Genomic DNA, 15,052 nt, shown 5'->3' on the forward strand with positions numbered 1-15,052 from the left:
CTGTCCCACGGACGTACGGCTGTCACGGAACTGTCCCACGGCCGTACGGCTATCACGGAACTGTCCCACGGCCGTACGGCTATCACGGAACTGCCAAACTGTCACATACAGTGGCACTGCTCGAGGGTGACGGATCAGTCACTTTACCGGTATGCGACTGGTAGAGATGAATGGTGATATTTCATTTTGTATGGCTCCATGGACTCTGGATATGTCGAAAAATCCTCTCAAAAGACTCATATTAATAAATAAGCGCGGTATGTCCATAAGTGCATGGGTGTTTTAAACAAGGCAATGTGCGTTATACGAGTATGCCATGTTCCAGCTCACTCAAAGCGAAACCCACAACGCCAAGTGTTCCACCAATGCACGAAGCAGGCAGAAATGATTGGTCTCTTTGGGCTCCATCACGGTCCTCGCATTACAATCAGAGCTACAGGTCATATTTGTCGAGTCACCGTGAGCTCGGGTGAGTAGGATGTCACGAAGTGACAGACTCACGAAGGAATGCCCACGAACCGACTGAAAGAGGGCCGCCTGGCCGGCACAGTCATCTGATCTCACCGACACGGATCTTTGCAGGGGACGGATACAGGACCGGGTAGGTAATACAGGTGTTAATATGTACAATGTAAATCATAAATTGTACAATTTCGAGCTTATGACCAAAAACAGATGAGTGACAGCTGTGGTTATGTGCCTAACGCTTCCCATTGACATGCTATGCTCGGCCTTCGTCCATGTTCAACCATAGTCTATAGTCTACAGTGAGCAGGAGGATTGAAATATCGGTTCACAAACCGATAACAGTTGGATGACAGTGACAAATTGACCAGAAATACCTGACGGCGCAAGAGGCGATTGATTATGACTCACAAGTATGACGCGTCATTTATTACATTTGTGCTCCTTTCAGCGCATCTGCAGAGAAGCATGAGTTCAAATGGACTTGATTCTAGTAGGGTTTCTATAGTTTGACGTGACTTTATGTTACCGGATCCACCCGATGGTGCCAGCATTAACCGCTATCTCTGAGCTTCCTTAACAGCTTCAGTCATTACCCCCTTCACTCCATGGAAACTGCCCCAAATGGCTGGGTGTGGAGGTTTGGTGGAGCCATGCATACCAAAACCGTTGGCTGGAGGGATCCCGGACCAGGACCAACGACTGGTGCTACCACGAGCTCACCAGGACCAGTGGATAACAAACCATCGGTTCCAGGACCTGGGTCACCAGTCGACCGATACCAAGGCCGAGGGACCAGAGCCACGGTCTGTCGGTCCATTTCGAACACCGGTCGCTGCTAATGAGCCTGACGAGCTGCTGTGGCCGATCGGCCGGGCCCCGTGTGGTCCCGTCCGTCCCGTGACCGTGCCCAGCAGCGGCCCGTCAGCGGCGCCGGCAGGGGGCCCTGCTGATGGCGACGTCAATAAATATCAGCAGCCCACCGGCCCTCTCACTGATATCACGGCCACTCTCCGGGGCTGCCCGACCAGCAGCAGGCAGAGGGCTGACTGGAAGCGGTGAAATCTATGTCTGTAATGGAATGGCTTCTGGGAAGAATGAGTGATAAAGACGTGGTGCTGAACAGGTTTCGTGTCTGGAGATAATATTCATCACAGGCAGCCCTCACTTCGTTTCTAGTTCGGTGGGCAGTAACCACGCCACGGAAGCTAGCTTGGAATGAGCAGCAGGCTGGTCGTCATGCGTCGAAACCGTTACGGCTGAGGCCCTGTCGCGTTACTTCTGGGTTAATCCCCGTGTGTCACGCTGCTGTACTCGTAGATCATCCGTTTCTCTCCGTCCATGATACGCACGCGTCTGTAAGTACAGCGGCACGCACTGATGACTGGTCAGGACACAGTTGTCATTGTTCTGATTAATGAAGTCGGCAGCTTGAAGTCAACATAATTATACACCATTGGAAATGGCCGGTGGTTTGGTAATGTCTGTAATGTCATAATGCGTGGGACTTGGTCCGTAGGATTGTGCACCGGTGGTCAACTTTGTGGCCAACGCGATATTAGCGATGAAGCTGTGAGACGACACTGCTGCATAAGTATGTATATTCTTGGTAAGTGTCATACTATGGATCATAGATAACATGAATTCATGTTATCTATGTATGGATACATACCATTGGTTGTATAGAAAGTCAAAAGAGCCATTAAGCTATGACATCTTTTCTAGAGATGTCAGTCGGATACCAACTTTTTGGTATACCGATATTAAACCGATACCAACTTGGTATTTGGTATTTAAATCCTAGTGTGTTTGGTATTTTATTGGTATCATGAACCCTCACTAGTGTATAAGAGGCTGACAAATTGGTAAAAAGTTGGTATTTCCCTCATGTTTCCAAGTTGGTTTGGTCTCGGTATTTCCCCATGGTTTTGGTTGGTATTTAGTTTGGTATCGGTATTCCGATTTTCCGTAATTGACATCACTAATCTTTTTTGTTGGTCAATTTGGGTGTTGTTTCAGGTCTTTTATTTTTCATTCTGACTCAGATGTAGATCCTTTGAAAATTAGCATTAGGATTGCGACAACGTCGCATGTGTGTGCTCAATGTATAATTGATAAAAAGTTATAAATTATGTCAGTTTAAATAAAGTTCTCAAAGAAGCGCGGCTCTTTTATAAAGGAGTTCAGTTGCCTGTCGTGCAAAGTTCCCTTACTTGGACTACAAACGTGTTAATTCTCATCAGCTATAAATCTGATTTTATCTATAACAGCACATTAATTACGCCAAATAATTGATTGAAGTGTTTATCATTTGGCCCGTCCAGCCTGTCATTTGCCAAGATATTTGTCATTCGCATACCCGATGATTACACGTGCACCAGACAGATGTTTATAATTAGAGGCGTACTTGTGTATAGATATCACGTAACTGCTGGCATAAAGGCACCGTTTAAACCCCTTATTCGTTACCAAAATAAATCAACAGAATGAAATCACATACCAGCTGGCGACTGCTACCCGCCAAATGCAGCAAGGCTATAGAGAGACCGTCGACATTTGACCGGTGCCGCTTGACATTTGAGGGACCAAAATTTCCATGAACCATATGGAAATACGTGCTGAAGCAGCTATAGCACAGCCTTACATTCCTTATTTTAAGTTTTCAGCACAGGCCATTCATCACGAACTCCTGTCGTATCGACAGATCCAGAACGTCAAAGATACAGCTCAAACCGAGGCCACTAAATCATGCACAACGAGTCCGGCAATCGACTGTGGCCGCATTCTCCGCGCAGTCACGGACTCCTGACAAGATATATATGCAAATCCGCCTGGCCGGCCCTCAGTGCAGCTATCTCTATCTGTCCGATACAGCCCCTAGATTAGACTCTGCGGGGGCGCTGACACGTGTCAGTGGGGGCCGGGGGAGGGGGTAGGGGGCTCAGTAGCCAATCCCTGCTCCACAGCCCCGCATCGTGACGCGGCGGCTCGTTAGCGCTGTGTGACGTCACCGCGGGTTAATCGGTGACGTCACCTGAGGCTAATCACGGGTCACGGCTGATTATATTCTGCCTTATCACCGCCACGGGCTGGTCTCGTGGCGATCCACCCGGGCTGCTTCCGTCAGAGAGGAATGGTGTGGATGGGAGGGGCCGGCGGCACCTATATAATCGAAACATCTTTCGATCGTGCTCACGTAAACCTCGCGGATGCATCGGTCAGAACAGGATGGCTGTCATTAACCGGGAGTTATGTTAGCCCGATATGCATGCTTACGGCTCATATATGTTAGCCGAATGCTATACCTGTATCCTCCTGGCTGATGTATGGAGCTGGAGTGTTTCAGCACTAGCATTAGGCGCACGGTACATAGAATACTAGGTAACACCGGTTTGTCCGCTCAACACAGGGCCAATGGTCACCACTTTCTTCAGCTGACGTCTGTGACCTTGAGCTGACCTAGGGTTCTAAGCAGCTGACAATTTAGGCCATTTGGAACTCACTTGACAGCTGAAGAGCGTGATTTAAAATATGAATATTTGTCAGACACTGACAAAAGATATAATTCACCAGTCATTTTTGAAGCACATTCTGTCATAAATTAGCTGACTGCCTCTGGTCTTTCACACGGCAGAAAATGCAAGTCAAAATTATGAAGTCTTGAAGTAAACCAAACGCCTTAGATAGGGTAACTGTGGGGAAAACGCACCCCTGGGTTAAACGCCTCCCCTAAAAAAAAATCGTATTTCTTATCGACGGATAGGTGTTTTATCCTGTCTGTCAGAACAGCCAGCTGCTTGTTTACGTAGGTCTCTATTTCCGGTTCTGCGTCTTGAGGAGCAGCGTGGGTAGGTGCTGATGTTGGTTTTGGGTGTGGTTTTTGTTGTTTTTACAGAAGATTCCTAATATTTTGATGCCCTCTTTACATCACAAAACTTGCTATTGTGCACATCACTCAAAACTGCGTTTTATTGTCTTTCTGTTGAATGTATTATGCTGCGGCGTTAGTAGCGCGTTTTTTGTCAATATTTTGTTGACCGGAAATGGAGTGGATGGGGCAAGACGCCTACTCGATGCATGGGGCAAGACGCCCACTGGCGGATCCAGGGGGGGGCCACCGGGGCCATGGCCCCCCCCAAAAGCCTGAAAGGGGGGGCCAACATATCTTTTGGCCCCCCCCAAAACGCTTGAAGAAAAATTAATGTGAGACACTGGCGGATCCTGGGGGGGGTCCACGGGGTCATGACCCCCCCCAAAAGGTCTGAGAGGGTCATTTGACCCCCCCCAAAAGCCGAAGACCTAAATGCGCTATAGACGCCGTCTTGCATGCTCAAAATCACCTGTCAAACACTTCTGAGCTAATACCTTTGTTTTTCTGGATCGTGTTGCGTGAAAAGGCGTATTGAAGACCAGAATCTTACTCGTTTTTGTCTCAACCGTGCGAGCACCAGGGGATGATCCAGGAAAACTCCAAGGGGATGGTCATGAATTTAATTCGTGGTGCCCCTACCTATACGCAAAATTAAAAACTCAACGGATTTCGGTCACTTAATTTTGGTGATGTCCTATTTTCATTTTTTATTTTGTTTGTTTTATTTTTAGTGCCCCTGGGCCCTGGCAGGTCAAAATCACGTCTGAGGCGAAAGAAATTCACGGGAATCCCAAAAATCACGTCAGGACATTCAGGGCCCTCTGACCAGCCTGACAGCTAGGGCCCTTCTTACTTCCTGGGGCCTCCAGTGAATAACCGCTAGTGTCTGTGTCTGACCGCTAGGGCCCCTCTGACTCCTCAGTAGGTAGGAGGCCCTCTGTAGAGGAGGTCCTCTGTAGAAAGGAGGCCCTCAGTAGAGAGGAGGCCCCCTGTAGAGAGGAGACCCCTTTAAAGAGGAGGCCCTCTGTAGAGAGGAGACCTGCTGTAGAGAGAAGGCTCTATGTAGAGAGGAGGCCCTGTGTAGAGAGGAGGCCCTCTGTGGAAAGGAGACCGCCTGAATGCAGAAGGCCCTCTGAAGAGTGGAGACCCGCTGTAGAGAAGAGGCCCTCTGAAGAAAGGAGGCCCTCTGTAGAGAAGAGGCCCTCTGAAGAGAGGAGGCCCTTTGCAGAGATGAGGTCCTCTGGCTCTTTGAAGAGAGGAGGCCCTCTGTAAAGGAGGCCCTCTTAAAGGGAGAGACCCTCAGTAGAGAGGAAGCCCTCTGTAGAGAGGAGGCCCTGTAGCTTCTGTAGTTAAGAGGCCCTGTGAAAAGAGGAGGCCCGCAGTAGAGATCGGTGGTCCTCTGTAGAGAGGAGGCCCCCTCTGTGTTTTGACAAATGTTTTTGCAAATTTTTCGCGGCGCTTCGCGCCGCCGATTTATGTACATACGTACAGGTCAATACGAAATCTTGACTGTAATTACATAAACCAACCGTGTCAAATTGAATCAGAATTCATATGTGTGCTGTAAAGGAACTCCGGCTTGTACTGCAAGGCTAAAAGGGTGGTAAAATTTGTGTTTTGGAGCTGTGTTTCGACACATTCTTTTGCAAATTTTCTCGGCGCTTCGCGCCGCCGATTTATACACCAATCAATAAGAGAGAAATAACAGTGACTGTAATAACACCAACCGTGTCAAATTGAATCGGAATTCATATGTGTACTGTGAAGGAACTCCGGCTTGTACTAGCATGCTAAAAAGGTTGTAATATTTGTGTTTTAGAGCTGTGTTTTGACAACTTTTTTTTGCAAATTTTTGCGGCGCTTCGCGCCGCCGATTCATACACAGGTCAATAAGAGAGATCGTGACTGTATGCTACTATTTACTAATGCATTAGGCTAAAAGTGAGGTAACTATATCTACTTCTGGGTTTTTAAGTCGGTCGACCCGCCTCCCCCCCCCCCCCAGTAAAAAATCCGTGGCGACGCTCCTATATAGGTGGGTTTCACTAACTAAAACTACTGAGCCGAGTGACTTACGATAAAACTTCATCTTATAAACGACGAAGATCAAATGTCATTTTTTGATCTCGACATACTCGCTCCCTACCCCCCCCCCCCCCCCCGGTCGTCAGAATTCATTCACCAGACCTGGTATGTCGGCCGACTGGTGACCCCCCCCAAAACGACCCCCTAGATCCGCCCTTGATGTGAGATGGTTGCGTAGTAGATACCTACTAGAATCAGCAGCGTGATTCAATAGCGTAGAGAAAGTCAGGGGTGCGGGAACTACTTTCAGACTGGGGGGGGGGGGGGGGCACACCATAATAGAGATCAACCTAGGGTCCCCCCAAATCTAGTTTTTCACCGGTTTTAGGCCACTTATTTTTCATCTCTTGGCTTTTTCAACAAAAAAGAAAACATTTGCAAAAAGGGCGGTATTCCGTCTGAAAGTTGTGGTGGCACCGCCCCCCACTGGTGGATTCAGGGAGGGGGCCACCGGGGCCATGGCCCCCCAAAAGCCTGAAAGGGGGGCAAACATATCTTTTGGCCCCCCTCTCAAAACGCTTGAAGAAAAATTAATGTGAGAAGGTTGCGTACTGCGTAGTAGATACCTAAAAGTTAGAATCACCGGCGTGATTCAATAGCGTAGAGAAACTCAGGGGTGCGGGAACTACTTTCAGACTGGGGGGGGGGGGGGGGGCACACCATAACAGAGATCAACCTAGGGTCCCCCCGAATCTAGTTTTCTCACCGGTTTTGGGCCACTTATTTTTCATCCCTTGGCTTTTTTCAACAAAAAAAGAAAACATTTGCAAAAAATGGGGTATTCCGTCTGAAAGTTGTGGGGGCACCGCCCCCACGGCCCCATAGTTGGGGGATGGGCAAGCTGTCCCCACTGCCCCGGTTCCCGCGCCTATGGAGAAACTACCGGGTTTACTAGCTTCCTTCATAAAGTGTCGTCATGTCTCGTCGTCACCCGAGAAGGTCTTATTGCATACCTATCGATTGAACTGTCAAGTTAACAAACTTGCTCTGGCAGCCTGACCTGACATGACCCGGCAATTTTTCATTCACGGAATATGCGCAATAATTTTTTTTAGGAACGCTCACTGAGTTGGCGTTGAAAAGCTTGTTTTGTTTGGTAATTGTACAAGAAGCATATCAGGGACCTTTTTGTCCCTTCCCGTGAAACGGTAAAAGACTTATTTCGGTCAGAGCTCAGGCCAATCTCTAAGGGGTCAGTCGGGTCACTTATTTCTTAAAAGGGTCCTTACGGCATCCAAGGACCAATTCCGGCTTTTGAGTGCACCACATCAGCATTTGATGCTGCGACAGATGGTGAAATATGAATATATGTTACAGGCCGTATGAAAATTGTCCGTTTGCAAACGGCCTGGCCCAGTCAGGGCATATGAAACAGCCTGAAAACACCGGCCGTTTGCAAACCATGACCTGAAATATCAGACCGTTTGAAAACGGCCTAGTTAGTTTCGGCCTAGCGGATCCAGGGGGGCCACGGGGTCATGCCCCCAAGCCTGAAAGGGGGCAACATGTATTTTGGCCCCCAAAAACACTTAAGAAATATGAATGTGAGAAAGTACACTGAAAACAAGTTGAAAGAACGTAATGCAAAAGCATCTTAAAATATTCCACACTTAGGTTTTTTCGGTATTAGGGTAAACTGGCTTAGAGGCGAAGCAGAACGTCTGGTTCATGAAGAACACACACAGTGTTGTATGTACATAGACCGAAGACCCGTGCTGCTTCTTCGCGTGCAGTCTTAGCGGCCCCAGGGGGCTTCAACTCGACCAACACCGGTTCTTCTTCGTTCTCCCTAGTCACGTGATATTACGTCACACAAAGCGCGCGAAAGATAAACCCTTTGAAGGTTTTGCACGGACTAGCATCGGGTTTAAGAAGAAGGGGTTGTGGTTTAAACAGTGTAATGGCTTTCATCAAGACCACGCCCGCGTTACCACGTTCTAGCGTCCACCGGAAGCGATCGCCATTTTTCGATCGCGTTGGATCACGCTTTGTGCAGTGACGAGCGGCTGGTGCAAGATTGGGTGAATGGCAAGTAATCGAATATTGAAGAACTGAAATAAGGTTAATTTTTGGCTTGTCAAGTGTTGTGTATTATTTATATTACTTGTGATTGACAATGATAGCAATATCACAACGCTCTTGAAATGCATGGATGAATGCATTGGATGAAGAAAATTCACATGCAAGACCAATCAATGCAGTAAGTATTTATATGTTGTATAATTGCCCCATAGCTTAAATCATGCATGTGGTATTTAGACAAATCTTCCAAATGAAGATAAATCAGGAATAGAATCAGCTTGCCATTTTGGGATCAACTGATTTAGATATAAATTTGGCTGATTTTGATGAACACATGAATTCTTGCTGATTAGTACCTACAATATTTTATCTAGCTACACTTTATATGTTAAGTGCATTGACAGCATTATTTTATTTTTGGAGTAGGCTCATGGTGTCTGAAGTCAATCTAAGTTTCTTTACTCCCTGCCTGTTGAATAACGCATCTGCCCGACTCTTCATTCTAGGGGACGAGGCCATCTCCGCTCTGATTGAGGCCCCATGGAGTCTGAGGAGAGCGTCCTGGCGCGTGGAGACGTCGACATCGTCGAAAACGCTGGCTTGAAGCTGGTGGTGGAAGGAGAAACTGTATGTGATTTGGGAGAATGCGATATCGCCACCCGGCTGCTGACATGGGCGATAGCGCATACTGTGTTTGGGAAAACATCCACTTGCTAAAGCTAAAAATGTGTTCATATTTGTACCGTAGAAAGCAGCCCTGAGCGTGAAGGAATCAACCTGAATAATTAAACATGCCCGAAAGGCTCTGGAGTTCTTTGGCTTGGATGTGTAAGGCAAGTGACACAGCCGAGGGGAAAACGTTCTTGCAGGCTGATTGCGGGCTGATCGCAGGCTGAATGCGGGCTGGTTGCGGGCTGATCGCATGGGCTGGTTGCGGGCTGGTTGTTCCTGACTGGAGACTTGCAGGCTGATTGCTCAGAGTAAAGAGGAAGGTAATACATTTTAAGGCGTATCAAATACTGTGTTTGCGCAGCAGATGTGACGGCGCAGGTCGATAGCCATGCATGGGATGTTCAATGGACGAATGAACGGGGATTTTGCGGTATTGCAATAGAACTGAAAGGGTTCTACAACCGATATTCAGAACACAGGGTGGTTTCCCTATAAACCTCAGGGACTTCTTCACAGACCCTATGGGGTTCTTATCTAGGTGCTAGGAACGCTCTTATTATAAACCCTAAACCTCATAAGAGTCTTTGGAAGAATCGTGTGGATTCTTTTCATGAGAATGCAAAGCCGTCTACGTGAAGAACCATGGGGGTTCTGAAAAACGGTGGCATAACATTTTACCCCACAGGGGTCTAAATACCCCTGTACGTTCTCAACGTTCTTCCAAAGTGTTTTCAGTGTAGCGTAGTAGGTAGAAACTACCGTATCATTAAAAATATGTGAGCTTGAGTGTTGGTCTCGTCTTCACCCAAGAAGTTCTTATTGCATACTTTACCTCTCGATCGACGCGTGAAGTTATCGTGTAAGTTATCATGAATCCGATCGCGACGAAACTTTAGCACCCTCATGTTGACAAAGTCTGAAAATTTCATGACCCTGACCCAAGTGACCTTTGACCTGTGGCCTATTTCTCGAGACTATCCGTGCGTTCGGAGAGCATGGAATATTCACCGTCCCCTGGAATATTCCCCGTGCCGCGTTCGGAGGCGTATCTCTCTGAACGGCCAATCTCCGGGAATGTTCCGCGCGCATGGAGTATTCCACGGATTCCACGTGGAATGTGCCTCTCCGAACGCACCATATGTTTGGCCATGTTTGAGGCCATGTTTGGCCGGAATCGCGATTCCGCGTATGTCGGCTCACATTATCCGCTCGTTTACAGTCTTTTCGTGGTTTAAAACGCTCAAACATGTGAAATGATGTTGGTCCCAACCATTGTGGTAGGTGTCAATGTCACCTTAGGGTCAAGTCAGGTCATTGACCTTTGATGACCTCGGTGCACTTTTCCGAGTTTAACATGTTTCTAGGATAGTTTCGTTTAGCTGATTTTGAATTTAGCATTTAGCAACCATTTGAAAATTTACGAAGTAGTTTTGATGCCTTCGTATCATGTTACGTAGCTGCCAGTGGTAGTCGGACACCTGCTACACGGACGCCCATAAGTACTGGTTGACCTTGACCTGGTTGACCTGACCTGGCCTGCCCCGACATGGCCTAAAGGCATGAAGACATCATCTATGATCCAAACTAACATGAAATTCGTGATCAGAGGCCAGTTTTACCAAAAAATACCAGCCGGCCGCCGAAATAAAATATCCAGCCGAAAAAATAGACGCCACACAGCCACGAGTTTCACCAACAAAAAATTCCAGCCGACTTCGGACGGAAATTATTTGTCGCCGGTAGTCAGCTGATATTCTGTTACGATATCAAATTACGATATGTCAAGGAGGTTAATAAATCATTTAGAGCATGTTTTCAATCAAATTGAAGCGTGATTTCTAATGCAAATGCTATATACATTTCGAAATATTATTATCGTAAATTATTACATTATTTTCCAGAGTGATAACAACAAAGTAGAGCATTATCAACTTTCATATCTATATTAACATTCTGGTGCCCAGCAAAAGCCAATCAATACAAAACTACCAAATTGTAAACGTAGGTACGTCATTCATAAAGGTGACGTAAGGAAGCTTGTATTTAAGGCAAATTTAAGATGGATCTTTTTTCCTGTCAGCCTATTATATTAATTTTTACAATACCTTCAACTTGCTATGTACCTTTTTGTCTGTTTTTAGTCGCACCTTGTAGAAAATCATCGTGTAGACCGAGAACGCAATGAGTGGACCTCCACCTATGAGGTGGGGACTAGATGGGACCACTCCAGTGGCAGCGGAACACCTTCAATTAAGGGGGCACTGCCGACTTTTCGTCCCAAGTTCTTTCCATGCAACGCCCATAGGGCTTATATTAAAATGTCAAAATCAAAGGGGGGCACGGTGCCCCGGTGCCCTACCCGTTCTGCCGCCTATGAGTCCCGCTCCCGACAGATCCGGGAGCCGCACCTCTTTCCTAGCTTTCAAAAGAGCGGCAAAGAAGCGGTCAACATTGCTCCCAGAGACGCCACCTGAAGCTGGACGGACGACGGACAGTTCCGCAGCCGAGCGATTGAACTGCGGTGCTACGAGGCGGCTTCGCGTGCACTGCATTAGCACCTTCTAGCGGGAGTAAGAGGGCTAACGAACTCGCCAAGGCCTATATAAAGCATTGTGCCAAGGCGAGTGTCTTACCTTAGGAAAATACCTACCCAGATTAACTGCTGCACCGCGGTCATTGCAGGGCTGAGGGTGGTCGCTCGCTCCGCTTCGGCGAGGTGGATGTCAGACTGCCCGGCTAGGTGGTTTTAGCCGATATGCAGGCCCCGTTTGCCGGGCCCGGTCGAGAAGAAGGAACGCCACACAGCAAAGAATACTCGCTCCGGGCCCGCTACACTGGTCCAGCTCGTAAGTCGTAACAAATTAACAATACCTGCGCTAGCGTCGTCGACCGTCGTTCGACTGCGCCCAGTATCGCTCAGTGGAGAGTCCTGCCGAACTCCTCCGCGTGTGCCGAGATCATTCGTTGCGCGCGGACACAATCGTCCGACGGAGACCGCTCTGCATTATGATCGGGTGGTCACCACCTTGGTCGCCGGCTTTCACACCCAGCCGAGCCGTCTGGCTACGCCCCAAATGATCGTCTAAGCCTTTCGATTGGTTTGTAACTCGGGTCTAATATCGAAATGTTTGGGAGTTAGGACATGTTAAATCCGTGTTCATGAACAAACATACATTATGCAACTAAAACGCTTTACTTACTTTAACTTTTCTAGGCTGATGACAACGCATACATCTATTTCATTGCAATATTTCTAAAATGTAAATAAATCATGAACAATGAGCATAAAAAACAACAGCGATCCACTAGAAGCTAGTGTGGAAATCCACTGACGTAGGTCGCCTCGTACTGGCGCAGCTCGTAACTCGTCCAGCAGCGCCAGCGTCTCCCGCACCCGGCCGCCCGCCTGCACCATCAGCCGCTGGAAATTGCTGCGCTGCCGCTCCAACATTAGCTTGACCGCCTGGCCGGCCCGGCGGATGCGCGCCGTCCGACGCACGCAGTGTATGTACGTCTTCAACCGCGCCGGGATGTCGTACGACACGACCGCGTCCACGGCGTCCACGTCAATACCGCGCGCTATAGCCTCGAGCACACCAGCGCGGCCATCTCAGCTAGCGCGCGCCGCCGCCGGCACGCCGGCACTACCCCACAGAACTCAGTCACGCGCGCGCCCAGCACAGACAGCGGTAGCTCCAGCTGGTGCGCCACCTCGTTCCAGTTGACCAACACGAGCGAGCGTCGCCAGTCGGGCTGTCGGAGCAAATGGTGCATCACCAGCGGCTTCAGCGGCTGCGGCGCCACCACGTTGAACGACTCGCTCAGCTCGGCCGGCGTGGTGTCGGTGAACCTGCCGACGAACTGACCGGGCAGTACGACGGCGGCGGCCGCCGTGCCGACCACCAGCAGTCGCGGCTGGAACAGCGACATTCGCTCCAGCTTCTCCGGCCTCCGGGTTCTGTGACAGGGTGGCCAAGAATGGCAGCTTCTGAAGCGGTAGGTGAGGCGCGCAGACGGCGGCGGCCGTCAGCCGGCCGGCGATGCAGGGCGGCGGGCCGTGGCCGCCGCCACCCGCTCCACCGCTTTCAGCCAGCCCGTCTCGGCCATCTCGATCACCCGGTCGGCTTCGTCGATCACCAGGTAGCGCAGGTGCGGTAGCGAGAAGCCCTCGGCGCTGGTTATGTGATCCATCAGCCAGCCGGGAGTGCTCACCACGATCAGCCAGGGAGGCCGGGCCGCGCGGCCCCACCGCCACCAGTTGGCGCCGCCTCGTGCCACTGTGTCTCCACCCAGCAGCTGGACGCAGAGCGGCGTGTCGGCGTCGTACTGGCGGAACACGGCGGGCACCGAGCGGCCGGCCGGCGCCGAGACTCAGAGGTCGGCCGGTGGCAGTGGCGACTCTGCGGCCGCCAGCAGCTCGGGCAGCACGGTCACCTGCACCAGGAACACCTGTTCGATGCCCTCGGCGGCCAGCCGGGCGCACAGCTCGGGGCAGAGCGCCGGCAGATTGGCCGGCGCCGGCCGCCGGTCGCCAATCGGCTGCAGGTGCGCCAGCCAGTCGGGCAGCGCACGCGGTGCACGGTCTGTCGGCTCGAGCGCTCCACCTCGTCCAGCACGGTGAAGTCGTCAGCGGCGGCGTCTCCGTCCGACTCGGAGGTGTCCTCACTGTCGTTATTGGCGACGGCGGCTGCCGCTGTGCGCTCAGTCAGGTCGGCCATCACAGCAACACTCGCCGATGATTGGCGTCATCGAAACCGTCGGACGATGGTGGATTCATCACCGTTTTTGCAGCAGAGACTGGAAAAACCTCAGCAATAAACAAGGAAAACCTTACAACATGCCACAGCCTGCAATTGTGCATATTGTTATTATATTTCTCACATGACAGAAAATATTGGCTGCTTTATTCTAGGAACTGGCATGAAAAACATAAGCTAAAATCAAGCTAAGTGAATTATTATTGTATTTCAACATGAGACTGGGAAAAAATCCTTGTCACTGTCAACATGACCAGTGTAACGGATGGGCTGCATGAACATTTCGGCGCATGATCTGAAAACTCTGTGAGCAGAAATTTCAGCGCCGAGGTGAACAAATAACATTTTGGCCGCAATTTGCCTGGTGCTTCCACAATTTTGCAAAACCAACTCACAATACTTACAGCCAGTTTTAACATGATCCCTGCATGACTCATGCATGCAAGATACACATGCATTCAATATCAGCACAATGCACACACAACAGTTATGGATTCATTTACATTTTACAACATTACTATTATTTTCTTTTCCTTCAATATTGGCAGCATGACTTGCTGAGCTCAGTGGCACAATCTTATGACAGCAAGTTTGTTCGGCTTCGCAACCATGCAAACTTTGCACGTTTGGCTTCAAAAACAAGCCTTTATACATTTCTTTCATGCTATTCAATTTCTTTTTTTTAAATTTACTGTCATTGATCTTGAAAATCTTGCCATTTTAGTCTTAGCCATGTCAATTGCACCTTCCCTATTCCGCACAGCTCAAGTAAGTTCCACCCAAAAGTAGTAGTGGTATCAGTAGTTGGCGCCTTGCATTGTCAAATGTAGCTGAATATGTGAAAACAGTGACATATTTATTTAAAATCTTGAGTCCAATGAGCCTACCCTCTCTGCCTCTCCTTCCAGCATTTGTTCAAGCACCTTCAATTTTCGAAAATGATCTTCCATCATTATTTTCCACTTCCATGCGACTCGCACGAGCAATGAACTTGTAAGCTGTCCACTAGTTAATAATGTGCTATCATCTTGCTGTTGGGTGCTTGTAGCAAAAAGATAATATAAACGAAAAAACTAACACAACACCAAACACCAGTCTTGTTGGTTCCTTTTGGTCCTGCCTGGTGACAAAGGCTCTTTCTTTACGCAATATCATCAGTATTCCTCTTCTAATCTTGAAG

At 49.0% G+C, this 15,052-nt stretch overlaps 1 protein-coding gene across 1 annotated transcript in view; it reads left to right on the forward strand.

Annotated features, from left to right (window-relative positions):
• LOC122385242 (bcl-2-related ovarian killer protein homolog B-like) overlaps window positions 1–15,052 on the forward strand; it is a 45,046-nt gene that overhangs the window by 7,185 nt on the left and 22,809 nt on the right. The window lies entirely within an intron of this gene.

The sequence above is a fragment of the Amphibalanus amphitrite genome, unplaced genomic scaffold (assembly GCF_019059575.1).
Source record: "Amphibalanus amphitrite isolate SeventyFive unplaced genomic scaffold, NRLGWU_Aamphi_draft 000212F_arrow, whole genome shotgun sequence".
NCBI classification, from domain to species: Eukaryota; Metazoa; Arthropoda; class Thecostraca; order Balanomorpha; family Balanidae; genus Amphibalanus; species Amphibalanus amphitrite.